The 26,171-nt window shown below is 69.0% G+C and overlaps 13 pseudogenes; all 13 read right to left on the reverse strand.

Moving 5' to 3' along the window:
* Positions 1 to 998: 998 nt before the first annotated feature.
* LOC148754424 (5S ribosomal RNA) lies at positions 999 to 1,118 on the reverse strand (annotated as a pseudogene).
* A 2,050-nt stretch (positions 1,119 to 3,168) lies between these two features.
* LOC148754425 (5S ribosomal RNA) lies at positions 3,169 to 3,288 on the reverse strand (annotated as a pseudogene).
* Positions 3,289 to 4,727: 1,439 nt separating this feature from the next.
* LOC148754426 (5S ribosomal RNA) lies at positions 4,728 to 4,847 on the reverse strand (annotated as a pseudogene).
* A 2,321-nt stretch (positions 4,848 to 7,168) lies between these two features.
* LOC148754427 (5S ribosomal RNA) lies at positions 7,169 to 7,288 on the reverse strand (annotated as a pseudogene).
* A 2,050-nt stretch (positions 7,289 to 9,338) lies between these two features.
* Positions 9,339 to 9,458, reverse strand: LOC148754428 (5S ribosomal RNA; annotated as a pseudogene).
* Positions 9,459 to 10,897: 1,439 nt separating this feature from the next.
* On the reverse strand, positions 10,898 to 11,017 carry LOC148754429 (5S ribosomal RNA; annotated as a pseudogene).
* A 2,321-nt stretch (positions 11,018 to 13,338) lies between these two features.
* On the reverse strand, positions 13,339 to 13,458 carry LOC148754430 (5S ribosomal RNA; annotated as a pseudogene).
* Positions 13,459 to 15,508: 2,050 nt separating this feature from the next.
* Positions 15,509 to 15,628, reverse strand: LOC148754431 (5S ribosomal RNA; annotated as a pseudogene).
* A 1,436-nt stretch (positions 15,629 to 17,064) lies between these two features.
* LOC148754432 (5S ribosomal RNA) lies at positions 17,065 to 17,184 on the reverse strand (annotated as a pseudogene).
* Positions 17,185 to 19,505: 2,321 nt separating this feature from the next.
* On the reverse strand, positions 19,506 to 19,625 carry LOC148754433 (5S ribosomal RNA; annotated as a pseudogene).
* A 2,050-nt stretch (positions 19,626 to 21,675) lies between these two features.
* On the reverse strand, positions 21,676 to 21,795 carry LOC148754434 (5S ribosomal RNA; annotated as a pseudogene).
* Positions 21,796 to 23,231: 1,436 nt separating this feature from the next.
* LOC148754435 (5S ribosomal RNA) lies at positions 23,232 to 23,351 on the reverse strand (annotated as a pseudogene).
* A 2,321-nt stretch (positions 23,352 to 25,672) lies between these two features.
* On the reverse strand, positions 25,673 to 25,792 carry LOC148754436 (5S ribosomal RNA; annotated as a pseudogene).
* Positions 25,793 to 26,171: the final 379 nt, after the last annotated feature.

Consider the following 26,171-nt stretch of genomic DNA (forward strand, 5'->3'; position numbering starts at 1 on the left):
GGGTGGGGGAGGGTGGGAGGGACGCACAGGCGGGCACACGGAGTGTTACAGACGCACTGAGGCTGTGTTGAAGTGGCGGCTCCTCCACCGGAGTGTGGTCGTGCCCGGGGCTGGGCTCCTCTAAGGAGGCATTGCCCTGGCGTTGGCAGTCACCATTGAAGCCTCCGGGGCGGCCCGCCAGGGTCTCCGGAGGGCCTGTGGTCTCTGAGCCCCGCCCAGGCACCCGCCCGCGGGAGGAGAGTGGCACCCCCAGGCACCCTGGTTGTGAGGGTTGTGTGCCTGCGTGCCTGCTCTGCCCTTGTGGTGGTCTCCCCTGGAGTCGATGTCGCGTGGTGTGTTGGGGTGCTGCTCCCGCCGTCCCCTGGTTTGTCCCGGCTCTTTGTGCCCTGTGTTTCAGGGACACCGTGGCCGGCGGGAAGGGAGGGCTCCTGGCTCTTGTGGGAGACGGGAGGGGCGCGCGGGGGTGTGGGGCGAGGTGCCTGCCAGCGGAGACAGAAGACTCCGGTGGGGCGGGGCGTGTGGGCGTCCCGTTTGCCCGAGGTCACGCCGATCGTGTGTGTCGGGACCCGAGGGCAGGCGCAGGGATGGGCGTGCCCTGGGCTCGGGGAGAGGTGCAAAGCACCGGCACGTCCTGGGATGGAGAGAGCCTGGTGGAGGCCTGCGCCGGCAGGCAGCCCTGGGCTTGGGCGTTGGGGGTTGCGGCGGCGGCAGGGTCGGGGAGCGAGAGGGAGCCCTGCGATGGCGGTGGCGGCGACCGAGAGGCGGCTGACTGCTGCAGGCTGAGGGCCTGCCTTGGCGAAGAGCACTAAGAAGAGGGAGTGGGGGGGAGCCCTGGCCGACAGGCCTGGTGTGCGGCCGGGGATGCGAGCTTGTAGTGCTGGGCGACTGACCCTCCTCTGGCCAGGGGGACCTTCGGCTGCCTGGGCGGCTGCAGAGGGGCAAGGTGCGGCAGGGGTTCGGAGGGAGCCACGCCGGGGCGGCGGCGCAAAAGGAGAGGCGAGCAAAAGCCTGCAGCTATTCCCAGGCGGTCTCCCATCCAAGTACTAACCAGGCCCCGCCCTGCTTAGCTCCCGAGATCAGAGGAGATCGGGCGCGTTCAGGGTGGTATGGCCCTAGACGCTGGGACCCGGCTCCCCGCGCCCCAAGAGCCTGCTCCCGGCCTGCCTCTGACCGCGCGCGCCGTGCTGCTGGGCCGCTAGGGTGGCGAGCACGTCTGCCTGAGCGGCTCCCGCCCGCTCCCCGCCTCCTCCGGACGCCGCTGGTGTGGGCGACGGGCTACTCCTGGCCCGCAGCGAGGCACCTTCGCGCCCCCCAGTGGCTCCACGGGCCTCTGTCACTTCCCTGACTGTGACATATGTCTGGGCGCCCTGGCATCCTGGGCCTCCCCAGGCCCCGAAGGGCTTTTACCCCGTCCCCCTACCCCAACCCCTCAAATCTCCCCCCAGCCACACAACCGCACACCCCCCTTGCTGCTGTGCTGTCCCCACCTCTCAGGGCCACCGAGGGGGTCGCAGGGTCCTCTCAGTCCCCTCCGGCCCTAGGGACGTGCAACCCAGGCCCTGGCCCTGACCGGACCCATCCACAGGCCCAAAGCCAGGGAGAGCCACCCGCGCCACCAGGGTGCAGCATCTCCAGTCTGCAGCCACCCTTCGTCACAAGCCTTCAGTCTGGGCCCTGGAACCCTCGTCAGCGACCGGAGCCCCGCCCGATGTCCGGTCCCTTCACTGGCTACACGTCACCTCTCCTGACCCAGGGAGGTGAGAGAGAGGATGAGAGAAGGCCAGAGACGGAGCAAGAGAGAGGCGGAGAGAGACAGACGGGGACTGTGGGGACAGACTCGCAGAGAGCACTCTCCAGGCTCTGGGCCTCGCGTGGAGGGGTGCTGCTTGGGGGCTGCATGGTCATCAGCTGTGACCGCTTGGCCATCAGCTGTTGCCAATTGGCCACTGGCCACCGGAGGAGCTGCGGTGGCCAAGCTAGGAAGCGCGGATGGTGGACTGCAAATTGCAGAGGGGCGCGGATTGCAGTGGGCCCGCTTGGCGGGTCGACGGGCGGTGTGTCGGTGGGTTGGCAGAGAAGCGGCCGACAGGTTGGGGATCGGGCGGCTCCGGCTTGCCGTGTCTCCGAGCCAGCCGCCCGTGAGACATAGTGCTATGAGCCCCCTATCCGTGGCTCTGTTGGTGTTCCCTCTTGGCCTCGCCATATCCTGCGTTCTTGTGCGGGCAGAGGGACTAGAGTCCCCGCAGGACAGGGACCGACAGAGAGAACGGGAGGAGGAGAAAGAGGGAGCGAGATCGAAATATACACCTATATGTACCTGTATGTACCTAGACATACAGAGAGACATGGACAGAGACAGAGAAAGAGGGGGCTGGCACGCGGGGAGAGAGCTCCTGAGCCAGAGCCAGAGCCCAACAGGCACGTCACAGAGCCAGAGAGACATGGGGTGGGGGAGGGGGGAGGGACGCACAAGCGGGCACACGGACTGGGACAGACGCACTGACGCTGCTTTGAAGTGGCAGCTTCTCAACCGAAGTGTGGTCATGCCCGTGGCTGGGCTCCACTAAGGAGGCAGTGCCCGGGCATTGAAAGTCACCCTTGAAGCCCCCGGGCCGGGCGGGAGGGCCAGTGGGCTCCGAGCCCCGCCCAGGAACCCCCCGCCCCGCGGGAGGAGAGTGGCAGCCCACAGGCACCCTGGTTGAGAGTGTTGTGTGCCTGCGTGCCTGCACTTCCCCTTGTGGTGGTCTCTCCTGGAGTCCGAGGGCGTGCGGTGTGTTGGGGTGCTGCTCCCTCAGTCCCCTGCTTTGTCCCGGCTCTTTGTACCCTGTGTGTTGGGGCCACTGCGGGAAGGGAGGGTTCCTGGCTCTTGTGGGCGATGGGAGGGGGCGCGCGGGGGTGTGGGGAGAGGTGCCTGCCGGCGGAGACACAGGCTCGGCTAACTGCTGCTGGCTGACTGCCTGCCTCGGCGAAGAGGACTAAGAAGAGGGTGTGGGGGTGAGCCCTGGCCGACGGGCCTGGTGTGCGGCCGGGGCTGCCAGCTTGTAGCGCCGGGTGGCTGACCGGCCTCTGGCCAGGGGGACCTTCGGCTGGATGGGCGGCTGCAGAGGGGCAAGGGGCGGCAGGGGTTCGGAGGGAGCCACGCAGGGGCGGCGGCGCAAAAGGAGAGGCGAGCAAAAGCCTACAGGTATTCCCAGGCGGTCTCCCATCCAAGCACTAACCAGGCCCCTCCCTGCTTAGCTCCCGAGATCAGAGGAGATCGGGCGCGTTCAGGGTGGTACGGCCATAGACGATGGGACTCGGCTCCCCGCGCCCCAAGAGCCTGCTCCCGGCCTGCCTCGTGAGCGCGCGCCATGCAGATGCGCGGCTCCGGTGGTGAGCATCGACCTGCTGGCCGGCTCTGCCAGCACCGCGTCCCCCTCCCAGTCCGGCTCCCCGCCTCTTCCGAATGCCCCAGGCGTGGGCGGCGGGCTACTCCTGGCCGGCAGCGAGGCCCCTTCGCGCCACCCGAGGCTCCATGGGACACTGCCACTTCCCTGATGGTGCCAGAATTCGTGGAACTCTGGCATCCTGGGACTCCCCGGACCCAGACCGCCATACACCCCGCCCCCCTACCGCCACCAGGTTTACCAACAACCGCACCCCCAAGGCTGGGGGAGGCCTGCACCAGCAGGCAACCCTGGGCTTGGGAGTTGTGGGAGGACCCCGCGGCGGCGGCTTGGGCGGCTGCGGAGGGGGGGGCGGCGGCGGCGGCGGCGGCGGCGGCGGCGGCGGCGGCGGCGGCGGGGGCGGAGGAGGCCGGGAGAGCAGAGGCGGGAGATTGAGGGAGTATGGCGATGGTGGCGGCGGCGGCGGCGGGGGCTGGGGCGGAGGCGGGGGAGATGGCGGTGCTGGAGGCGGGGAGAGCAGAGGAGGGAGATTGAGGGAGTGCGGCAATGGCGGCGGCGGGGGCGGGGGTGGGGAACAGGGCAGCACTGGCGGCGGGGATGGGGAGCGCGGTGCTGGCGGCCAAGGGGGAGAGAGCAGAGGAGGGAGTTTGAGGGAGTACGGCGATGGCGGCGGCGGGGGCGGGGGAGGGGGCGAGGGCAGCGCTGGCGGAGGGGGTGGGGAGCGCGGTGATCCTGGCGGCGGCGGCGGGAGAAGCGGGGGCTGATCGCGAGCAGCGTTGGCGGCGTCGGCGGCAGCGGCGCGGGAGGGTTGCGAGGTCGGTGATGGAGGCGGCGGCAGCGTTGGGGGCTGTGTCGGCGGGCGCTGGGCGCGGGGAGGGTTGGCGCCGGCGGCGGCGGCGGTAGCGGGGAAGAGGGCGGTGCTGGCGGCGGAGGAGGGGAGAGCAGAGGCGGGAGATTGAAGCAGTACAGCGATGGCGGTGGCGAGGGCGGGGGCAGGGGTGAGGGCAGCGCTGGAGGGGGGTGTGGGGAGCGCGGTGATGGCGGCGGATTTGGCGGTGGCGGCGGGGGCGAGGGCAGCGCTGTTGGCGGTGGCGGCGATCGAAGGTCGGCGAAGGGATCGAGATGACAGCCTCCGGGACTGAAGAGGACTGAGAAGAGGGTGTGCGGGGGAGCCCTGGCCGACGGGCCTGGTGTGCGGCCGGGGCTGCCAGCTTGTAGTGCCTGGCGGCTAACCCTCTGCTGGTCAGGGGGACCTTCGGCTGGCTGGGCGGCTGCAGAGAGGCAAGGGGCGGCAGGGGTTCGCAGGGAGCCACGCCGGGGCGGCGATGCAAAAGGAGAGGCGAGCAAAAGCCTGCAGCTATTCCCAGGCGGTCTCCCATCCAAGTACTAACCAGGCCCCTCCCTGCTTAGCTCCCGAGATCAGACGAGATCTGGCGCGTGCAGGGTGGTGTGGCCTTAGGCGCTGGGACCCGGCTCCCGGCACTCCAAGAGCCTGCTCCCGACCTGCTTCTGAGCGCACGCCATGCTGCTGGGCCGCTCGGGTGGCGAGCACGTCTGCCCGAGCGCCTCCCGCCAGCTCCCCGCCTCCTCCGGACGCCGCTGGTGTGGGCGACGGGCTACTCCTGGCCCGCAGCGAGGCCCCTTCGCGCCCCCCAGTGGCTCTAACGGGCCTCCGTCACTTCCCTGACTGTGACATATGTCTGGGCGCCCTGGCATCCTGGGCCTCCCCAGGCCCCGAAGGGCTTTTACCCCGCCCCCCTACCCCAACCCCTCTCATCTCCCCCCAGCCCCACAACCGCACACCCCCCTTGCTGCTGTGCTGTCCCCACCTCTCAGGGCCACCGAGGGGGTCGCAGGGTCCTCTCAGTCCCCTCCACCCTAGGGACGTGCAACCCAGGCCCTGGCCCTGGCCGGCCCCACCCACTGGCCCAAAGCCAGGGAGAGCCACCCGCCACCAGGGGGCAGCACCTCCAGTCCGCCGCCACCCTTCCTCACACAGCCTTCTTTCTGGGTTCTCGCCCCTCGTCAGCGACCGGCGTCCCGCCCGATCACTGTTCACTTCACTGGCTACACGTCACCTCTCCTGACCCAGGGAGGTGAGAGAGAGGATGAGAGAAGGCCAGAGACAGAGCAAGAGAGAGGCGGAGAGAGACCGACGGGGACTGTGGGGACAGACTCGCAGAGAGCACTTTCCAGGCTCTGGGCCTCGCGTGGAGGGGTGCTGCGTGGGGGCTGCATGGATATCAGCCGTGACCGCTTGGCCATCAGCTGTTGCCAGTTGGCCATTGGCCACCGGCAGAGCTGCGGTGGCCAAGCTAGGAAGCGCGGATTGTGGACTGCAAATTGCAGAGGGGCGCGGACTGCAGTTGGCCGGCTTGGTGGGTCGGTAAGTTGGCGGGTCTGTTGGTTGGCAGAGAATCGGCCGGCAGGCTGGGGATCGGGCGGCTCCGGCTTGCCGAGTCTCCAAGCCAGCCGCCCGTGAGACATGGTGCTATGAGCCCCCTATCCGTGGTCTGTTGGTGTTCCCTCTTGGCCTCGCCAAATCCTGCATTCTTGTGCGGGCAGAGGGGCTAGAGTCCCCGCAGGACAGGGACAGACAGACAGAACGGGAGGAGGAGTAAGAGGGAGCGAGATGGAAATATACACGTATATGTACATGTATGTATCTAGACATACAGAGAGACATGGACAGAGACAGAGAAAGAGGGGGCTGGCACGCGGGGAGAGAGCTCCTGAGCCAGAGCCAGGGCCCAACAGGCACCTCTCAGAGCCTGACAGATATGGGGTGGGGGAGGGTGGGAGGGACGCACAGGCGGGCACACGGAGTGTTACAGACGCACTGAGGCTGTGTTGAAGTGGCGGCTCCTCCACCGGAGTGTGGTCGTGCCCGGGGCTGGGCTCCTCTAAGGAGGCATTGCCCTGGCGTTGGCAGTCACCATTGAAGCCTCCGGGGCGGCCCGCCAGGGTCTCCGGAGGGCCTGTGGTCTCTGAGCCCCGCCCAGGCACCCGCCCGCGGGAGGAGGGTGGCAGCCCCCAGGCACCCTGGTTGTGAGGGTTGTGTGCCTGCGTGCCTGCTCTGCCCTTGTGGTGGTCTCCCCTGGAGTCGATGTCGCGTGGTGTGTTGGGGTGCTGCTCCCGCCGTCCCCTGGTTTGTCCCGGCTCTTTGTGCCCTGTGTTTCAGGGACACCGTGGCCGGCGGGAAGGGAGGGCTCCTGGCTCTTGTGGGAGACGGGAGGGGCGCGCGGGGGTGTGGGGCGAGGTGCCTGCCAGCGGAGACAGAAGACTCCGGTGGGGCGGGGCGTGTGGGCGTCCCGTTTGCCCGAGGTCACGCCGATCGTGTGTGTCGGGACCCGAGGGCAGGCGCAGGGATGGGCGTGCCCTGGGCTCGGGGAGAGGTGCAAAGCACCGGCACGTCCTGGGATGGAGAGAGCCTGGTGGAGGCCTGCGCCGGCAGGCAGCCCTGGGCTTGGGCGTTGGGGGTTGCGGCGGCGGCAGGGTCGGGGAGCGAGAGGGAGCCCTGCGATGGCGGTGGCGGCGACCGAGAGGCGGCTGACTGCTGCAGGCTGAGGGCCTGCCTTGGCGAAGAGCACTAAGAAGAGGGAGTGGGGGGGAGCCCTGGCCGACAGGCCTGGTGTGCGGCCGGGGATGCGAGCTTGTAGTGCTGGGCGACTGACCCTCCTCTGGCCAGGGGGACCTTCGGCTGCCTGGGCGGCTGCAGAGGGGCAAGGTGCGGCAGGGGTTCGGAGGGAGCCACGCCGGGGCGGCGGCGCAAAAGGAGAGGCGAGCAAAAGCCTGCAGCTATTCCCAGGCGGTCTCCCATCCAAGTACTAACCAGGCCCCGCCCTGCTTAGCTCCCGAGATCAGAGGAGATCGGGCGCGTTCAGGGTGGTATGGCCCTAGACGCTGGGACCCGGCTCCCCGCGCCCCAAGAGCCTGCTCCCGGCCTGCCTCTGACCGCGCGCGCCGTGCTGCTGGGCCGCTAGGGTGGCGAGCACGTCTGCCTGAGCGGCTCCCGCCCGCTCCCCGCCTCCTCCGGACGCCGCTGGTGTGGGCGACGGGCTACTCCTGGCCCGCAGCGAGGCACCTTCGCGCCCCCCAGTGGCTCCACGGGCCTCTGTCACTTCCCTGACTGTGACATATGTCTGGGCGCCCTGGCATCCTGGGCCTCCCCAGGCCCCGAAGGGCTTTTACCCCGTCCCCCTACCCCAACCCCTCAAATCTCCCCCCAGCCACACAACCGCACACCCCCCTTGCTGCTGTGCTGTCCCCACCTCTCAGGGCCACCGAGGGGGTCGCAGGGTCCTCTCAGTCCCCTCCGGCCCTAGGGACGTGCAACCCAGGCCCTGGCCCTGACCGGACCCATCCACAGGCCCAAAGCCAGGGAGAGCCACCCGCGCCACCAGGGTGCAGCATCTCCAGTCTGCAGCCACCCTTCGTCACAAGCCTTCAGTCTGGGCCCTGGAACCCTCGTCAGCGACCGGAGCCCCGCCCGATGTCCGGTCCCTTCACTGGCTACACGTCACCTCTCCTGACCCAGGGAGGTGAGAGAGAGGATGAGAGAAGGCCAGAGACGGAGCAAGAGAGAGGCGGAGAGAGACAGACGGGGACTGTGGGGACAGACTCGCAGAGAGCACTCTCCAGGCTCTGGGCCTCGCGTGGAGGGGTGCTGCTTGGGGGCTGCATGGTCATCAGCTGTGACCGCTTGGCCATCAGCTGTTGCCAATTGGCCACTGGCCACCGGAGGAGCTGCGGTGGCCAAGCTAGGAAGCGCGGATGGTGGACTGCAAATTGCAGAGGGGCGCGGATTGCAGTGGGCCCGCTTGGCGGGTCGACGGGCGGTGTGTCGGTGGGTTGGCAGAGAAGCGGCCGACAGGTTGGGGATCGGGCGGCTCCGGCTTGCCGTGTCTCCGAGCCAGCCGCCCGTGAGACATAGTGCTATGAGCCCCCTATCCGTGGCTCTGTTGGTGTTCCCTCTTGGCCTCGCCATATCCTGCGTTCTTGTGCGGGCAGAGGGACTAGAGTCCCCGCAGGACAGGGACCGACAGAGAGAACGGGAGGAGGAGAAAGAGGGAGCGAGATCGAAATATACACCTATATGTACCTGTATGTACCTAGACATACAGAGAGACATGGACAGAGACAGAGAAAGAGGGGGCTGGCACGCGGGGAGAGAGCTCCTGAGCCAGAGCCAGAGCCCAACAGGCACGTCACAGAGCCAGAGAGACATGGGGTGGGGGAGGGGGGAGGGACGCACAAGCGGGCACACGGACTGGGACAGACGCACTGACGCTGCTTTGAAGTGGCAGCTTCTCAACCGAAGTGTGGTCATGCCCGTGGCTGGGCTCCACTAAGGAGGCAGTGCCCGGGCATTGAAAGTCACCCTTGAAGCCCCCGGGCCGGGCGGGAGGGCCAGTGGGCTCCGAGCCCCGCCCAGGAACCCCCCGCCCCGCGGGAGGAGAGTGGCAGCCCACAGGCACCCTGGTTGAGAGTGTTGTGTGCCTGCGTGCCTGCACTTCCCCTTGTGGTGGTCTCTCCTGGAGTCCGAGGGCGTGCGGTGTGTTGGGGTGCTGCTCCCTCAGTCCCCTGCTTTGTCCCGGCTCTTTGTACCCTGTGTGTTGGGGCCACTGCGGGAAGGGAGGGTTCCTGGCTCTTGTGGGCGATGGGAGGGGGCGCGCGGGGGTGTGGGGAGAGGTGCCTGCCGGCGGAGACACAGGCTCGGCTAACTGCTGCTGGCTGACTGCCTGCCTCGGCGAAGAGGACTAAGAAGAGGGTGTGGGGGTGAGCCCTGGCCGACGGGCCTGGTGTGCGGCCGGGGCTGCCAGCTTGTAGCGCCGGGTGGCTGACCGGCCTCTGGCCAGGGGGACCTTCGGCTGGATGGGCGGCTGCAGAGGGGCAAGGGGCGGCAGGGGTTCGGAGGGAGCCACGCAGGGGCGGCGGCGCAAAAGGAGAGGCGAGCAAAAGCCTACAGGTATTCCCAGGCGGTCTCCCATCCAAGCACTAACCAGGCCCCTCCCTGCTTAGCTCCCGAGATCAGAGGAGATCGGGCGCGTTCAGGGTGGTACGGCCATAGACGATGGGACTCGGCTCCCCGCGCCCCAAGAGCCTGCTCCCGGCCTGCCTCGTGAGCGCGCGCCATGCAGATGCGCGGCTCCGGTGGTGAGCATCGACCTGCTGGCCGGCTCTGCCAGCACCGCGTCCCCCTCCCAGTCCGGCTCCCCGCCTCTTCCGAATGCCCCAGGCGTGGGCGGCGGGCTACTCCTGGCCGGCAGCGAGGCCCCTTCGCGCCACCCGAGGCTCCATGGGACACTGCCACTTCCCTGATGGTGCCAGAATTCGTGGAACTCTGGCATCCTGGGACTCCCCGGACCCAGACCGCCATACACCCCGCCCCCCTACCGCCACCAGGTTTACCAACAACCGCACCCCCAAGGCTGGGGGAGGCCTGCACCAGCAGGCAACCCTGGGCTTGGGAGTTGTGGGAGGACCCCGCGGCGGCGGCTTGGGCGGCTGCGGAGGGGGGGGCGGCGGCGGCGGCGGCGGCGGCGGCGGCGGCGGCGGCGGCGGCGGGGGCGGAGGAGGCCGGGAGAGCAGAGGCGGGAGATTGAGGGAGTATGGCGATGGTGGCGGCGGCGGCGGCGGGGGCTGGGGCGGAGGCGGGGGAGATGGCGGTGCTGGAGGCGGGGAGAGCAGAGGAGGGAGATTGAGGGAGTGCGGCAATGGCGGCGGCGGGGGCGGGGGTGGGGAACAGGGCAGCACTGGCGGCGGGGATGGGGAGCGCGGTGCTGGCGGCCAAGGGGGAGAGAGCAGAGGAGGGAGTTTGAGGGAGTACGGCGATGGCGGCGGCGGGGGCGGGGGAGGGGGCGAGGGCAGCGCTGGCGGAGGGGGTGGGGAGCGCGGTGATCCTGGCGGCGGCGGCGGGAGAAGCGGGGGCTGATCGCGAGCAGCGTTGGCGGCGTCGGCGGCAGCGGCGCGGGAGGGTTGCGAGGTCGGTGATGGAGGCGGCGGCAGCGTTGGGGGCTGTGTCGGCGGGCGCTGGGCGCGGGGAGGGTTGGCGCCGGCGGCGGCGGCGGTAGCGGGGAAGAGGGCGGTGCTGGCGGCGGAGGAGGGGAGAGCAGAGGCGGGAGATTGAAGCAGTACAGCGATGGCGGTGGCGAGGGCGGGGGCAGGGGTGAGGGCAGCGCTGGAGGGGGGTGTGGGGAGCGCGGTGATGGCGGCGGATTTGGCGGTGGCGGCGGGGGCGAGGGCAGCGCTGTTGGCGGTGGCGGCGATCGAAGGTCGGCGAAGGGATCGAGATGACAGCCTCCGGGACTGAAGAGGACTGAGAAGAGGGTGTGCGGGGGAGCCCTGGCCGACGGGCCTGGTGTGCGGCCGGGGCTGCCAGCTTGTAGTGCCTGGCGGCTAACCCTCTGCTGGTCAGGGGGACCTTCGGCTGGCTGGGCGGCTGCAGAGAGGCAAGGGGCGGCAGGGGTTCGCAGGGAGCCACGCCGGGGCGGCGATGCAAAAGGAGAGGCGAGCAAAAGCCTGCAGCTATTCCCAGGCGGTCTCCCATCCAAGTACTAACCAGGCCCCTCCCTGCTTAGCTCCCGAGATCAGACGAGATCTGGCGCGTGCAGGGTGGTGTGGCCTTAGGCGCTGGGACCCGGCTCCCGGCACTCCAAGAGCCTGCTCCCGACCTGCTTCTGAGCGCACGCCATGCTGCTGGGCCGCTCGGGTGGCGAGCACGTCTGCCCGAGCGCCTCCCGCCAGCTCCCCGCCTCCTCCGGACGCCGCTGGTGTGGGCGACGGGCTACTCCTGGCCCGCAGCGAGGCCCCTTCGCGCCCCCCAGTGGCTCTAACGGGCCTCCGTCACTTCCCTGACTGTGACATATGTCTGGGCGCCCTGGCATCCTGGGCCTCCCCAGGCCCCGAAGGGCTTTTACCCCGCCCCCCTACCCCAACCCCTCTCATCTCCCCCCAGCCCCACAACCGCACACCCCCCTTGCTGCTGTGCTGTCCCCACCTCTCAGGGCCACCGAGGGGGTCGCAGGGTCCTCTCAGTCCCCTCCACCCTAGGGACGTGCAACCCAGGCCCTGGCCCTGGCCGGCCCCACCCACTGGCCCAAAGCCAGGGAGAGCCACCCGCCACCAGGGGGCAGCACCTCCAGTCCGCCGCCACCCTTCCTCACACAGCCTTCTTTCTGGGTTCTCGCCCCTCGTCAGCGACCGGCGTCCCGCCCGATCACTGTTCACTTCACTGGCTACACGTCACCTCTCCTGACCCAGGGAGGTGAGAGAGAGGATGAGAGAAGGCCAGAGACAGAGCAAGAGAGAGGCGGAGAGAGACCGACGGGGACTGTGGGGACAGACTCGCAGAGAGCACTTTCCAGGCTCTGGGCCTCGCGTGGAGGGGTGCTGCGTGGGGGCTGCATGGATATCAGCCGTGACCGCTTGGCCATCAGCTGTTGCCAGTTGGCCATTGGCCACCGGCAGAGCTGCGGTGGCCAAGCTAGGAAGCGCGGATTGTGGACTGCAAATTGCAGAGGGGCGCGGACTGCAGTTGGCCGGCTTGGTGGGTCGGTAAGTTGGCGGGTCTGTTGGTTGGCAGAGAATCGGCCGGCAGGCTGGGGATCGGGCGGCTCCGGCTTGCCGAGTCTCCAAGCCAGCCGCCCGTGAGACATGGTGCTATGAGCCCCCTATCCGTGGTCTGTTGGTGTTCCCTCTTGGCCTCGCCAAATCCTGCATTCTTGTGCGGGCAGAGGGGCTAGAGTCCCCGCAGGACAGGGACAGACAGACAGAACGGGAGGAGGAGTAAGAGGGAGCGAGATGGAAATATACACGTATATGTACATGTATGTATCTAGACATACAGAGAGACATGGACAGAGACAGAGAAAGAGGGGGCTGGCACGCGGGGAGAGAGCTCCTGAGCCAGAGCCAGGGCCCAACAGGCACCTCTCAGAGCCTGACAGATATGGGGTGGGGGAGGGTGGGAGGGACGCACAGGCGGGCACACGGAGTGTTACAGACGCACTGAGGCTGTGTTGAAGTGGCGGCTCCTCCACCGGAGTGTGGTCGTGCCCGGGGCTGGGCTCCTCTAAGGAGGCATTGCCCTGGCGTTGGCAGTCACCATTGAAGCCTCCGGGGCGGCCCGCCAGGGTCTCCGGAGGGCCTGTGGTCTCTGAGCCCCGCCCAGGCACCCGCCCGCGGGAGGAGGGTGGCAGCCCCCAGGCACCCTGGTTGTGAGGGTTGTGTGCCTGCGTGCCTGCTCTGCCCTTGTGGTGGTCTCCCCTGGAGTCGATGTCGCGTGGTGTGTTGGGGTGCTGCTCCCGCCGTCCCCTGGTTTGTCCCGGCTCTTTGTGCCCTGTGTTTCAGGGACACCGTGGCCGGCGGGAAGGGAGGGCTCCTGGCTCTTGTGGGAGACGGGAGGGGCGCGCGGGGGTGTGGGGCGAGGTGCCTGCCAGCGGAGACAGAAGACTCCGGTGGGGCGGGGCGTGTGGGCGTCCCGTTTGCCCGAGGTCACGCCGATCGTGTGTGTCGGGACCCGAGGGCAGGCGCAGGGATGGGCGTGCCCTGGGCTCGGGGAGAGGTGCAAAGCACCGGCACGTCCTGGGATGGAGAGAGCCTGGTGGAGGCCTGCGCCGGCAGGCAGCCCTGGGCTTGGGCGTTGGGGGTTGCGGCGGCGGCAGGGTCGGGGAGCGAGAGGGAGCCCTGCGATGGCGGTGGCGGCGACCGAGAGGCGGCTGACTGCTGCAGGCTGAGGGCCTGCCTTGGCGAAGAGCACTAAGAAGAGGGAGTGGGGGGGAGCCCTGGCCGACAGGCCTGGTGTGCGGCCGGGGATGCGAGCTTGTAGTGCTGGGCGACTGACCCTCCTCTGGCCAGGGGGACCTTCGGCTGCCTGGGCGGCTGCAGAGGGGCAAGGTGCGGCAGGGGTTCGGAGGGAGCCACGCCGGGGCGGCGGCGCAAAAGGAGAGGCGAGCAAAAGCCTGCAGCTATTCCCAGGCGGTCTCCCATCCAAGTACTAACCAGGCCCCGCCCTGCTTAGCTCCCGAGATCAGAGGAGATCGGGCGCGTTCAGGGTGGTATGGCCCTAGACGCTGGGACCCGGCTCCCCGCGCCCCAAGAGCCTGCTCCCGGCCTGCCTCTGACCGCGCGCGCCGTGCTGCTGGGCCGCTAGGGTGGCGAGCACGTCTGCCTGAGCGGCTCCCGCCCGCTCCCCGCCTCCTCCGGACGCCGCTGGTGTGGGCGACGGGCTACTCCTGGCCCGCAGCGAGGCACCTTCGCGCCCCCCAGTGGCTCCACGGGCCTCTGTCACTTCCCTGACTGTGACATATGTCTGGGCGCCCTGGCATCCTGGGCCTCCCCAGGCCCCGAAGGGCTTTTACCCCGTCCCCCTACCCCAACCCCTCAAATCTCCCCCCAGCCACACAACCGCACACCCCCCTTGCTGCTGTGCTGTCCCCACCTCTCAGGGCCACCGAGGGGGTCGCAGGGTCCTCTCAGTCCCCTCCGGCCCTAGGGACGTGCAACCCAGGCCCTGGCCCTGACCGGACCCATCCACAGGCCCAAAGCCAGGGAGAGCCACCCGCGCCACCAGGGTGCAGCATCTCCAGTCTGCAGCCACCCTTCGTCACAAGCCTTCAGTCTGGGCCCTGGAACCCTCGTCAGCGACCGGAGCCCCGCCCGATGTCCGGTCCCTTCACTGGCTACACGTCACCTCTCCTGACCCAGGGAGGTGAGAGAGAGGATGAGAGAAGGCCAGAGACGGAGCAAGAGAGAGGCGGAGAGAGACAGACGGGGACTGTGGGGACAGACTCGCAGAGAGCACTCTCCAGGCTCTGGGCCTCGCGTGGAGGGGTGCTGCTTGGGGGCTGCATGGTCATCAGCTGTGACCGCTTGGCCATCAGCTGTTGCCAATTGGCCACTGGCCACCGGAGGAGCTGCGGTGGCCAAGCTAGGAAGCGCGGATGGTGGACTGCAAATTGCAGAGGGGCGCGGATTGCAGTGGGCCCGCTTGGCGGGTCGACGGGCGGTGTGTCGGTGGGTTGGCAGAGAAGCGGCCGACAGGTTGGGGATCGGGCGGCTCCGGCTTGCCGTGTCTCCGAGCCAGCCGCCCGTGAGACATAGTGCTATGAGCCCCCTATCCGTGGCTCTGTTGGTGTTCCCTCTTGGCCTCGCCATATCCTGCGTTCTTGTGCGGGCAGAGGGACTAGAGTCCCCGCAGGACAGGGACCGACAGAGAGAACGGGAGGAGGAGAAAGAGGGAGCGAGATCGAAATATACACCTATATGTACCTGTATGTACCTAGACATACAGAGAGACATGGACAGAGACAGAGAAAGAGGGGGCTGGCACGCGGGGAGAGAGCTCCTGAGCCAGAGCCAGAGCCCAACAGGCACGTCACAGAGCCAGAGAGACATGGGGTGGGGGAGGGGGGAGGGACGCACAAGCGGGCACACGGACTGGGACAGACGCACTGACGCTGCTTTGAAGTGGCAGCTTCTCAACCGAAGTGTGGTCATGCCCGTGGCTGGGCTCCACTAAGGAGGCAGTGCCCGGGCATTGAAAGTCACCCTTGAAGCCCCCGGGCCGGGCGGGAGGGCCAGTGGGCTCCGAGCCCCGCCCAGGAACCCCCCGCCCCGCGGGAGGAGAGTGGCAGCCCACAGGCACCCTGGTTGAGAGTGTTGTGTGCCTGCGTGCCTGCACTTCCCCTTGTGGTGGTCTCTCCTGGAGTCCGAGGGCGTGCGGTGTGTTGGGGTGCTGCTCCCTCAGTCCCCTGCTTTGTCCCGGCTCTTTGTACCCTGTGTGTTGGGGCCACTGCGGGAAGGGAGGGTTCCTGGCTCTTGTGGGCGATGGGAGGGGGCGCGCGGGGGTGTGGGGAGAGGTGCCTGCCGGCGGAGACACAGGCTCGGCTAACTGCTGCTGGCTGACTGCCTGCCTCGGCGAAGAGGACTAAGAAGAGGGTGTGGGGGTGAGCCCTGGCCGACGGGCCTGGTGTGCGGCCGGGGCTGCCAGCTTGTAGCGCCGGGTGGCTGACCGGCCTCTGGCCAGGGGGACCTTCGGCTGGATGGGCGGCTGCAGAGGGGCAAGGGGCGGCAGGGGTTCGGAGGGAGCCACGCAGGGGCGGCGGCGCAAAAGGAGAGGCGAGCAAAAGCCTACAGGTATTCCCAGGCGGTCTCCCATCCAAGCACTAACCAGGCCCCTCCCTGCTTAGCTCCCGAGATCAGAGGAGATCGGGCGCGTTCAGGGTGGTACGGCCATAGACGATGGGACTCGGCTCCCCGCGCCCCAAGAGCCTGCTCCCGGCCTGCCTCGTGAGCGCGCGCCATGCAGATGCGCGGCTCCGGTGGTGAGCATCGACCTGCTGGCCGGCTCTGCCAGCACCGCGTCCCCCTCCCAGTCCGGCTCCCCGCCTCTTCCGAATGCCCCAGGCGTGGGCGGCGGGCTACTCCTGGCCGGCAGCGAGGCCCCTTCGCGCCACCCGAGGCTCCATGGGACACTGCCACTTCCCTGATGGTGCCAGAATTCGTGGAACTCTGGCATCCTGGGACTCCCCGGACCCAGACCGCCATACACCCCGCCCCCCTACCGCCACCAGGTTTACCAACAACCGCACCCCCAAGGCTGGGGGAGGCCTGCACCAGCAGGCAACCCTGGGCTTGGGAGTTGTGGGAGGACCCCGCGGCGGCGGCTTGGGCGGCTGCGGAGGGGGGGGCGGCGGCGGCGGCGGCGGCGGCGGCGGCGGCGGCGGCGGCGGGGGCGGAGGAGGCCGGGAGAGCAGAGGCGGGAGATTGAGGGAGTATGGCGATGGTGGCGGCGGCGGCGGCGGGGGCTGGGGCGGAGGCGGGGGAGATGGCGGTGCTGGAGGCGGGGAGAGCAGAGGAGGGAGATTGAGGGAGTGCGGCAATGGCGGCGGCGGGGGCGGGGGTGGGGAACAGGGCAGCACTGGCGGCGGGGATGGGGAGCGCGGTGCTGGCGGCCAAGGGGGAGAGAGCAGAGGAGGGAGTTTGAGGGAGTACGGCGATGGCGGCGGCGGGGGCGGGGGAGGGGGCGAGGGCAGCGCTGGCGGAGGGGGTGGGGAGCGCGGTGATCCTGGCGGCGGCGGCGGGAGAAGCGGGGGCTGATCGCGAGCAGCGTTGGCGGCGTCGGCGGCAGCGGCGCGGGAGGGTTGCGAGGTCGGTGATGGAGGCGGCGGCAGCGTTGGGGGCTGTGTCGGCGGGCGCTGGGCGCGGGGAGGGTTGGCGCCGGCGGCGGCGGCGGTAGCGGGGAAGAGGGCGGTGCTGGCGGCGGAGGAGGGGAGAGCAGAGGCGGGAGATTGAAGCAGTACAGCGATGGCGGTGGCGAGGGCGGGGGCAGGGGTGAGGGCAGCGCTGGAGGGGGGTGTGGGGAGCGCGGTGATGGCGGCGGATTTGGCGGTGGCGGCGGGGGCGAGGGCAGCGCTGTTGGCGGTGGCGGCGATCGAAGGTCGGCGAAGGGATCGAGATGACAGCCTCCGGGACTGAAGAGGACTGAGAAGAGGGTGTGCGGGGGAGCCCTGGCCGACGGGCCTGGTGTGCGGCCGGGGCTGCCAGCTTGTAGTGCCTGGCGGCTAACCCTCTGCTGGTCAGGGGGACCTTCGGCTGGCTGGGCGGCTGCAGAGAGGCAAGGGGCGGCAGGGGTTCGCAGGGAGCCACGCCGGGGCGGCGATGCAAAAGGAGAGGCGAGCAAAAGCCTGCAGCTATTCCCAGGCGGTCTCCCATCCAAGTACTAACCAGGCCCCTCCCTGCTTAGCTCCCGAGATCAGACGAGATCTGGCGCGTGCAGGGTGGTGTGGCCTTAGGCGCTGGGACCCGGCTCCCGGCACTCCAAGAGCCTGCTCCCGACCTGCTTCTGAGCGCACGCCATGCTGCTGGGCCGCTCGGGTGGCGAGCACGTCTGCCCGAGCGCCTCCCGCCAGCTCCCCGCCTCCTCCGGACGCCGCTGGTGTGGGCGACGGGCTACTCCTGGCCCGCAGCGAGGCCCCTTCGCGCCCCCCAGTGGCTCTAACGGGCCTCCGTCACTTCCCTGACTGTGACATATGTCTGGGCGCCCTGGCATCCTGGGCCTCCCCAGGCCCCGAAGGGCTTTTACCCCGCCCCCCTACCCCAACCCCTCTCATCTCCCCCCAGCCCCACAACCGCACACCCCCCTTGCTGCTGTGCTGTCCCCACCTCTCAGGGCCACCGAGGGGGTCGCAGGGTCCTCTCAGTCCCCTCCACCCTAGGGACGTGCAACCCAGGCCCTGGCCCTGGCCGGCCCCACCCACTGGCCCAAAGCCAGGGAGAGCCACCCGCCACCAGGGGGCAGCACCTCCAGTCCGCCGCCACCCTTCCTCACACAGCCTTCTTTCTGGGTTCTCGCCCCTCGTCAGCGACCGGCGTCCCGCCCGATCACTGTTCACTTCACTGGCTACACGTCACCTCTCCTGACCCAGGGAGGTGAGAGAGAGGATGAGAGAAGGCCAGAGACAGAGCAAGAGAGAGGCGGAGAGAGACCGACGGGGACTGTGGGGACAGACTCGCAGAGAGCACTTTCCAGGCTCTGGGCCTCGCGTGGAGGGGTGCTGCGTGGGGGCTGCATGGATATCAGCCGTGACCGCTTGGCCATCAGCTGTTGCCAGTTGGCCATTGGCCACCGGCAGAGCTGCGGTGGCCAAGCTAGGAAGCGCGGATTGTGGACTGCAAATTGCAGAGGGGCGCGGACTGCAGTTGGCCGGCTTGGTGGGTCGGTAAGTTGGCGGGTCTGTTGGTTGGCAGAGAATCGGCCGGCAGGCTGGGGATCGGGCGGCTCCGGCTTGCCGAGTCTCCAAGCCAGCCGCCCGTGAGACATGGTGCTATGAGCCCCCTATCCGTGGTCTGTTGGTGTTCCCTCTTGGCCTCGCCAAATCCTGCATTCTTGTGCGGGCAGAGGGGCTAGAGTCCCCGCAGGACAGGGACAGACAGACAGAACGGGAGGAGGAGTAAGAGGGAGCGAGATGGAAATATACACGTATATGTACATGTATGTATCTAGACATACAGAGAGACATGGACAGAGACAGAGAAAGAGGGGGCTGGCACGCGGGGAGAGAGCTCCTGAGCCAGAGCCAGGGCCCAACAGGCACCTCTCAGAGCCTGACAGATATGGGGTGGGGGAGGGTGGGAGGGACGCACAGGCGGGCACACGGAGTGTTACAGACGCACTGAGGCTGTGTTGAAGTGGCGGCTCCTCCACCGGAGTGTGGTCGTGCCCGGGGCTGGGCTCCTCTAAGGAGGCATTGCCCTGGCGTTGGCAGTCACCATTGAAGCCTCCGGGGCGGCCCGCCAGGGTCTCCGGAGGGCCTGTGGTCTCTGAGCCCCGCCCAGGCACCCGCCCGCGGGAGGAGGGTGGCAGCCCCCAGGCACCCTGGTTGTGAGGGTTGTGTGCCTGCGTGCCTGCTCTGCCCTTGTGGTGGTCTCCCCTGGAGTCGATGTCGCGTGGTGTGTTGGGGTGCTGCTCCCGCCGTCCCCTGGTTTGTCCCGGCTCTTTGTGCCCTGTGTTTCAGGGACACCGTGGCCGGCGGGAAGGGAGGGCTCCTGGCTCTTGTGGGAGACGGGAGGGGCGCGCGGGGGTGTGGGGCGAGGTGCCTGCCAGCGGAGACAGAAGACTCCGGTGGGGCGGGGCGTGTGGGCGTCCCGTTTGCCCGAGGTCACGCCGATCGTGTGTGTCGGGACCCGAGGGCAGGCGCAGGGATGGGCGTGCCCTGGGCTCGGGGAGAGGTGCAAAGCACCGGCACGTCCTGGGATGGAGAGAGCCTGGTGGAGGCCTGCGCCGGCAGGCAGCCCTGGGCTTGGGCGTTGGGGGTTGCGGCGGCGGCAGGGTCGGGGAGCGAGAGGGAGCCCTGCGATGGCGGTGGCGGCGACCGAGAGGCGGCTGACTGCTGCAGGCTGAGGGCCTGCCTTGGCGAAGAGCACTAAGAAGAGGGAGTGGGGGGGAGCCCTGGCCGACAGGCCTGGTGTGCGGCCGGGGATGCGAGCTTGTAGTGCTGGGCGACTGACCCTCCTCTGGCCAGGGGGACCTTCGGCTGCCTGGGCGGCTGCAGAGGGGCAAGGTGCGGCAGGGGTTCGGAGGGAGCCACGCCGGGGCGGCGGCGCAAAAGGAGAGGCGAGCAAAAGCCTGCAGCTATTCCCAGGCGGTCTCCCATCCAAGTACTAACCAGGCCCCGCCCTGCTTAGCTCCCGAGATCAGAGGAGATCGGGCGCGTTCAGGGTGGTATGGCCCTAGACGCTGGGACCCGGCTCCCCGCGCCCCAAGAGCCTGCTCCCGGCCTGCCTCTGACCGCGCGCGCCGTGCTGCTGGGCCGCTAGGGTGGCGAGCACGTCTGCCTGAGCGGCTCCCGCCCGCTCCCCGCCTCCTCCGGACGCCGCTGGTGTGGGCGACGGGCTACTCCTGGCCCGCAGCGAGGCACCTTCGCGCCCCCCAGTGGCTCCACGGGCCTCTGTCACTTCCCTGACTGTGACATATGTCTGGGCGCCCTGGCATCCTGGGCCTCCCCAGGCCCCGAAGGGCTTTTACCCCGTCCCCCTACCCCAACCCCTCAAATCTCCCCCCAGCCACACAACCGCACACCCCCCTTGCTGCTGTGCTGTCCCCACCTCTCAGGGCCACCGAGGGGGTCGCAGGGTCCTCTCAGTCCCCTCCGGCCCTAGGGACGTGCAACCCAGGCCCTGGCCCTGACCGGACCCATCCACAGGCCCAAAGCCAGGGAGAGCCACCCGCGCCACCAGGGTGCAGCATCTCCAGTCTGCAGCCACCCTTCGTCACAAGCCTTCAGTCTGGGCCCTGGAACCCTCGTCAGCGACCGGAGCCCCGCCCGATGTCCGGTCCCTTCACTGGCTACACGTCACCTCTCCTGACCCAGGGAGGTGAGAGAGAGGATGAGAGAAGGCCAGAGACGGAGCAAGAGAGAGGCGGAGAGAGACAGACGGGGACTGTGGGGACAGACTCGCAGAGAGCACTCTCCAGGCTCTGGGCCTCGCGTGGAGGGGTGCTGCTTGGGGGCTGCATGGTATTCAGCTGTGACCGCTTGGCCATCAGCTGTTGCCAATTGGCCACTGGCCACCGGAGGAGCTGCGGTGGCCAAGCTAGGAAGCGCGGATGGTGGACTGCAAATTGCAGAGGGGCGCGGATTGCAGTGGGCCCGCTTGGCGGGTCGACGGGCGGTGTGTCGGTGGGTTGGCAGAGAAGCGGCCGACAGGTTGGGGATCGGGCGGCTCCGGCTTGCCGTGTCTCCGAGCCAGCCGCCCGTGAGACATAGTGCTATGAGCCCCCTATCCGTGGCTCTGTTGGTGTTCCCTCTTGGCCTCGCCATATCCTGCGTTCTTGTGCGGGCAGAGGGACTAGAGTCCCCGCAGGACAGGGACCGACAGAGAGAACGGGAGGAGGAGAAAGAGGGAGCGAGATCGAAATATACACCTATATGTACCTGTATGTACCTAGACATACAGAGAGACATGGACAGAGACAGAGAAAGAGGGGGCTGGCACGCGGGGAGAGAGCTCCTGAGCCAGAGCCAGAGCCCAACAGGCACGTCACAGAGCCAGAGAGACATGGGGTGGGGGAGGGGGGAGGGACGCACAAGCGGGCACACGGACTGGGACAGACGCACTGACGCTGCTTTGAAGTGGCAGCTTCTCAACCGAAGTGTGGTCATGCCCGTGGCTGGGCTCCACTAAGGAGGCAGTGCCCGGGCATTGAAAGTCACCCTTGAAGCCCCCGGGCCGGGCGGGAGGGCCAGTGGGCTCCGAGCCCCGCCCAGGAACCCCCCGCCCCGCGGGAGGAGAGTGGCAGCCCACAGGCACCCTGGTTGAGAGTGTTGTGTGCCTGCGTGCCTGCACTTCCCCTTGTGGTGGTCTCTCCTGGAGTCCGAGGGCGTGCGGTGTGTTGGGGTGCTGCTCCCTCAGTCCCCTGCTTTGTCCCGGCTCTTTGTACCCTGTGTGTTGGGGCCACTGCGGGAAGGGAGGGTTCCTGGCTCTTGTGGGCGATGGGAGGGGGCGCGCGGGGGTGTGGGGAGAGGTGCCTGCCGGCGGAGACACAGGCTCGGCTAACTGCTGCTGGCTGACTGCCTGCCTCGGCGAAGAGGACTAAGAAGAGGGTGTGGGGGTGAGCCCTGGCCGACGGGCCTGGTGTGCGGCCGGGGCTGCCAGCTTGTAGCGCCGGGTGGCTGACCGGCCTCTGGCCAGGGGGACCTTCGGCTGGATGGGCGGCTGCAGAGGGGCAAGGGGCGGCAGGGGTTCGGAGGGAGCCACGCAGGGGCGGCGGCGCAAAAGGAGAGGCGAGCAAAAGCCTACAGGTATTCCCAGGCGGTCTCCCATCCAAGCACTAACCAGGCCCCTCCCTGCTTAGCTCCCGAGATCAGAGGAGATCGGGCGCGTTCAGGGTGGTACGGCCATAGACGATGGGACTCGGCTCCCCGCGCCCCAAGAGCCTGCTCCCGGCCTGCCTCGTGAGCGCGCGCCATGCAGATGCGCGGCTCCGGTGGTGAGCATCGACCTGCTGGCCGGCTCTGCCAGCACCGCGTCCCCCTCCCAGTCCGGCTCCCCGCCTCTTCCGAATGCCCCAGGCGTGGGCGGCGGGCTACTCCTGGCCGGCAGCGAGGCCCCTTCGCGCCACCCGAGGCTCCATGGGACACTGCCACTTCCCTGATGGTGCCAGAATTCGTGGAACTCTGGCATCCTGGGACTCCCCGGACCCAGACCGCCATACACCCCGCCCCCCTACCGCCACCAGGTTTACCAACAACCGCACCCCCAAGGCTGGGGGAGGCCTGCACCAGCAGGCAACCCTGGGCTTGGGAGTTGTGGGAGGACCCCGCGGCGGCGGCTTGGGCGGCTGCGGAGGGGGGGGCGGCGGCGGCGGCGGCGGCGGCGGCGGCGGCGGCGGCGGCGGGGGCGGAGGAGGCCGGGAGAGCAGAGGCGGGAGATTGAGGGAGTATGGCGATGGTGGCGGCGGCGGCGGCGGGGGCTGGGGCGGAGGCGGGGGAGATGGCGGTGCTGGAGGCGGGGAGAGCAGAGGAGGGAGATTGAGGGAGTGCGGCAATGGCGGCGGCGGGGGCGGGGGTGGGGAACAGGGCAGCACTGGCGGCGGGGATGGGGAGCGCGGTGCTGGCGGCCAAGGGGGAGAGAGCAGAGGAGGGAGTTTGAGGGAGTACGGCGATGGCGGCGGCGGGGGCGGGGGAGGGGGCGAGGGCAGCGCTGGCGGAGGGGGTGGGGAGCGCGGTGATCCTGGCGGCGGCGGCGGGAGAAGCGGGGGCTGATCGCGAGCAGCGTTGGCGGCGTCGGCGGCAGCGGCGCGGGAGGGTTGCGAGGTCGGTGATGGAGGCGGCGGCAGCGTTGGGGGCTGTGTCGGCGGGCGCTGGGCGCGGGGAGGGTTGGCGCCGGCGGCGGCGGCGGTAGCGGGGAAGAGGGCGGTGCTGGCGGCGGAGGAGGGGAGAGCAGAGGCGGGAGATTGAAGCAGTACAGCGATGGCGGTGGCGAGGGCGGGGGCAGGGGTGAGGGCAGCGCTGGAGGGGGGTGTGGGGAGCGCGGTGATGGCGGCGGATTTGGCGGTGGCGGCGGGGGCGAGGGCAGCGCTGTTGGCGGTGGCGGCGATCGAAGGTCGGCGAAGGGATCGAGATGACAGCCTCCGGGACTGAAGAGGACTGAGAAGAGGGTGTGCGGGGGAGCCCTGGCCGACGGGCCTGGTGTGCGGCCGGGGCTGCCAGCTTGTAGTGCCTGGCGGCTAACCCTCTGCTGGTCAGGGGGACCTTCGGCTGGCTGGGCGGCTGCAGAGAGGCAAGGGGCGGCAGGGGTTCGCAGGGAGCCACGCCGGGGCGGCGATGCAAAAGGAGAGGCGAGCAAAAGCCTGCAGCTATTCCCAGGCGGTCTCCCATCCAAGTACTAACCAGGCCCCTCCCTGCTTAGCTCCCGAGATCAGACGAGATCTGGCGCGTGCAGGGTGGTGTGGCCTTAGGCGCTGGGACCCGGCTCCCGGCACTCCAAGAGCCTGCTCCCGACCTGCTTCTGAGCGCACGCCATGCTGCTGGGCCGCTCGGGTGGCGAGCACGTCTGCCCGAGCGCCTCCCGCCAGCTCCCCGCCTCCTCCGGACGCCGCTGGTGTGGGCGACGGGCTACTCCTGGCCCGCAGCGAGGCCCCTTCGCGCCCCCCAGTGGCTCTAACGGGCCTCCGTCACTTCCCTGACTGTGACATATGTCTGGGCGCCCTGGCATCCTGGGCCTCCCCAGGCCCTGAAGGGCTTTTACCCCGCCCCCCTACCCCAACCCCTCTCATCTCCCCCCAGCCCCACAACCGCACACCCCCCTTGCTGCTGTGCTGTCCCCACCTCTCAGGGCCACCGAGGGGGTCGCAGGGTCCTCTCAGTCCCCTCCACCCTAGGGACGTGCAACCCAGGCCCTGGCCCTGGCCGGCCCCACCCACTGGCCCAAAGCCAGGGAGAGCCACCCGCCACCAGGGGGCAGCACCTCCAGTCCGCCGCCACCCTTCCTCACACAGCCTTCTTTCTGGGTTCTCGCCCCTCGTCAGCGACCGGCGTCCCGCCCGATCACTGTTCACTTCACTGGCTACACGTCACCTCTCCTGACCCAGGGAGGTGAGAGAGAGGATGAGAGAAGGCCAGAGACAGAGCAAGAGAGAGGCGGAGAGAGACCGACGGGGACTGTGGGGACAGACTCGCAGAGAGCACTTTCCAGGCTCTGGGCCTCGCGTGGAGGGGTGCTGCGTGGGGGCTGCATGGATATCAGCCGTGACCGCTTGGCCATCAGCTGTTGCCAGTTGGCCATTGGCCACCGGCAGAGCTGCGGTGGCCAAGCTAGGAAGCGCGGATTGTGGACTGCAAATTGCAGAGGGGCGCGGACTGCAGTTGGCCGGCTTGGTGGGTCGGTAAGTTGGCGGGTCTGTTGGTTGGCAGAGAATCGGCCGGCAGGCTGGGGATCGGGCGGCTCCGGCTTGCCGAGTCTCCAAGCCAGCCGCCCGTGAGACATGGTGCTATGAGCCCCCTATCCGTGGTCTGTTGGTGTTCCCTCTTGGCCTCGCCAAATCCTGCATTCTTGTGCGGGCAGAGGGGCTAGAGTCCCCGCAGGACAGGGACAGACAGACAGAACGGGAGGAGGAGTAAGAGGGAGCGAGATGGAAATATACACGTATATGTACATGTATGTATCTAGACATACAGAGAGACATGGACAGAGACAGAGAAAGAGGGGGCTGGCACGCGGGGAGAGAGCTCCTGAGCCAGAGCCAGGGCCCAACAGGCACCTCTCAGAGCCTGACAGATATGGGGTGGGGGAGGGTGGGAGGGACGCACAGGCGGGCACACGGAGTGTTACAGACGCACTGAGGCTGTGTTGAAGTGGCGGCTCCTCCACCGGAGTGTGGTCGTGCCCGGGGCTGGGCTCCTCTAAGGAGGCATTGCCCTGGCGTTGGCAGTCACCATTGAAGCCTCCGGGGCGGCCCGCCAGGGTCTCCGGAGGGCCTGTGGTCTCTGAGCCCCGCCCAGGCACCCGCCCGCGGGAGGAGGGTGGCAGCCCCCAGGCACCCTGGTTGTGAGGGTTGTGTGCCTGCGTGCCTGCTCTGCCCTTGTGGTGGTCTCCCCTGGAGTCGATGTCGCGTGGTGTGTTGGGGTGCTGCTCCCGCCGTCCCCTGGTTTGTCCCGGCTCTTTGTGCCCTGTGTTTCAGGGACACCGTGGCCGGCGGGAAGGGAGGGCTCCTGGCTCTTGTGGGAGACGGGAGGGGCGCGCGGGGGTGTGGGGCGAGGTGCCTGCCAGCGGAGACAGAAGACTCCGGTGGGGCGGGGCGTGTGGGCGTCCCGTTTGCCCGAGGTCACGCCGATCGTGTGTGTCGGGACCCGAGGGCAGGCGCAGGGATGGGCGTGCCCTGGGCTCGGGGAGAGGTGCAAAGCACCGGCACGTCCTGGGATGGAGAGAGCCTGGTGGAGGCCTGCGCCGGCAGGCAGCCCTGGGCTTGGGCGTTGGGGGTTGCGGCGGCGGCAGGGTCGGGGAGCGAGAGGGAGCCCTGCGATGGCGGTGGCGGCGACCGAGAGGCGGCTGACTGCTGCAGGCTGAGGGCCTGCCTTGGCGAAGAGCACTAAGAAGAGGGAGTGGGGGGGAGCCCTGGCCGACAGGCCTGGTGTGCGGCCGGGGATGCGAGCTTGTAGTGCTGGGCGACTGACCCTCCTCTGGCCAGGGGGACCTTCGGCTGCCTGGGCGGCTGCAGAGGGGCAAGGTGCGGCAGGGGTTCGGAGGGAGCCACGCCGGGGCGGCGGCGCAAAAGGAGAGGCGAGCAAAAGCCTGCAGCTATTCCCAGGCGGTCTCCCATCCAAGTACTAACCAGGCCCCGCCCTGCTTAGCTCCCGAGATCAGAGGAGATCGGGCGCGTTCAGGGTGGTATGGCCCTAGACGCTGGGACCCGGCTCCCCGCGCCCCAAGAGCCTGCTCCCGGCCTGCCTCTGACCGCGCGCGCCGTGCTGCTGGGCCGCTAGGGTGGCGAGCACGTCTGCCTGAGCGGCTCCCGCCCGCTCCCCGCCTCCTCCGGACGCCGCTGGTGTGGGCGACGGGCTACTCCTGGCCCGCAGCGAGGCACCTTCGCGCCCCCCAGTGGCTCCACGGGCCTCTGTCACTTCCCTGACTGTGACATATGTCTGGGCGCCCTGGCATCCTGGGCCTCCCCAGGCCCCGAAGGGCTTTTACCCCGTCCCCCTACCCCAACCCCTCAAATCTCCCCCCAGCCACACAACCGCACACCCCCCTTGCTGCTGTGCTGTCCCCACCTCTCAGGGC

The sequence above is a fragment of the Rhinolophus sinicus genome, unplaced genomic scaffold, assembly GCF_057876585.1.
Source record: "Rhinolophus sinicus isolate RSI-liver-muscle unplaced genomic scaffold, RSI-T2T HiC_scaffold_19, whole genome shotgun sequence".
NCBI classification, from domain to species: Eukaryota; Metazoa; Chordata; class Mammalia; order Chiroptera; family Rhinolophidae; genus Rhinolophus; species Rhinolophus sinicus.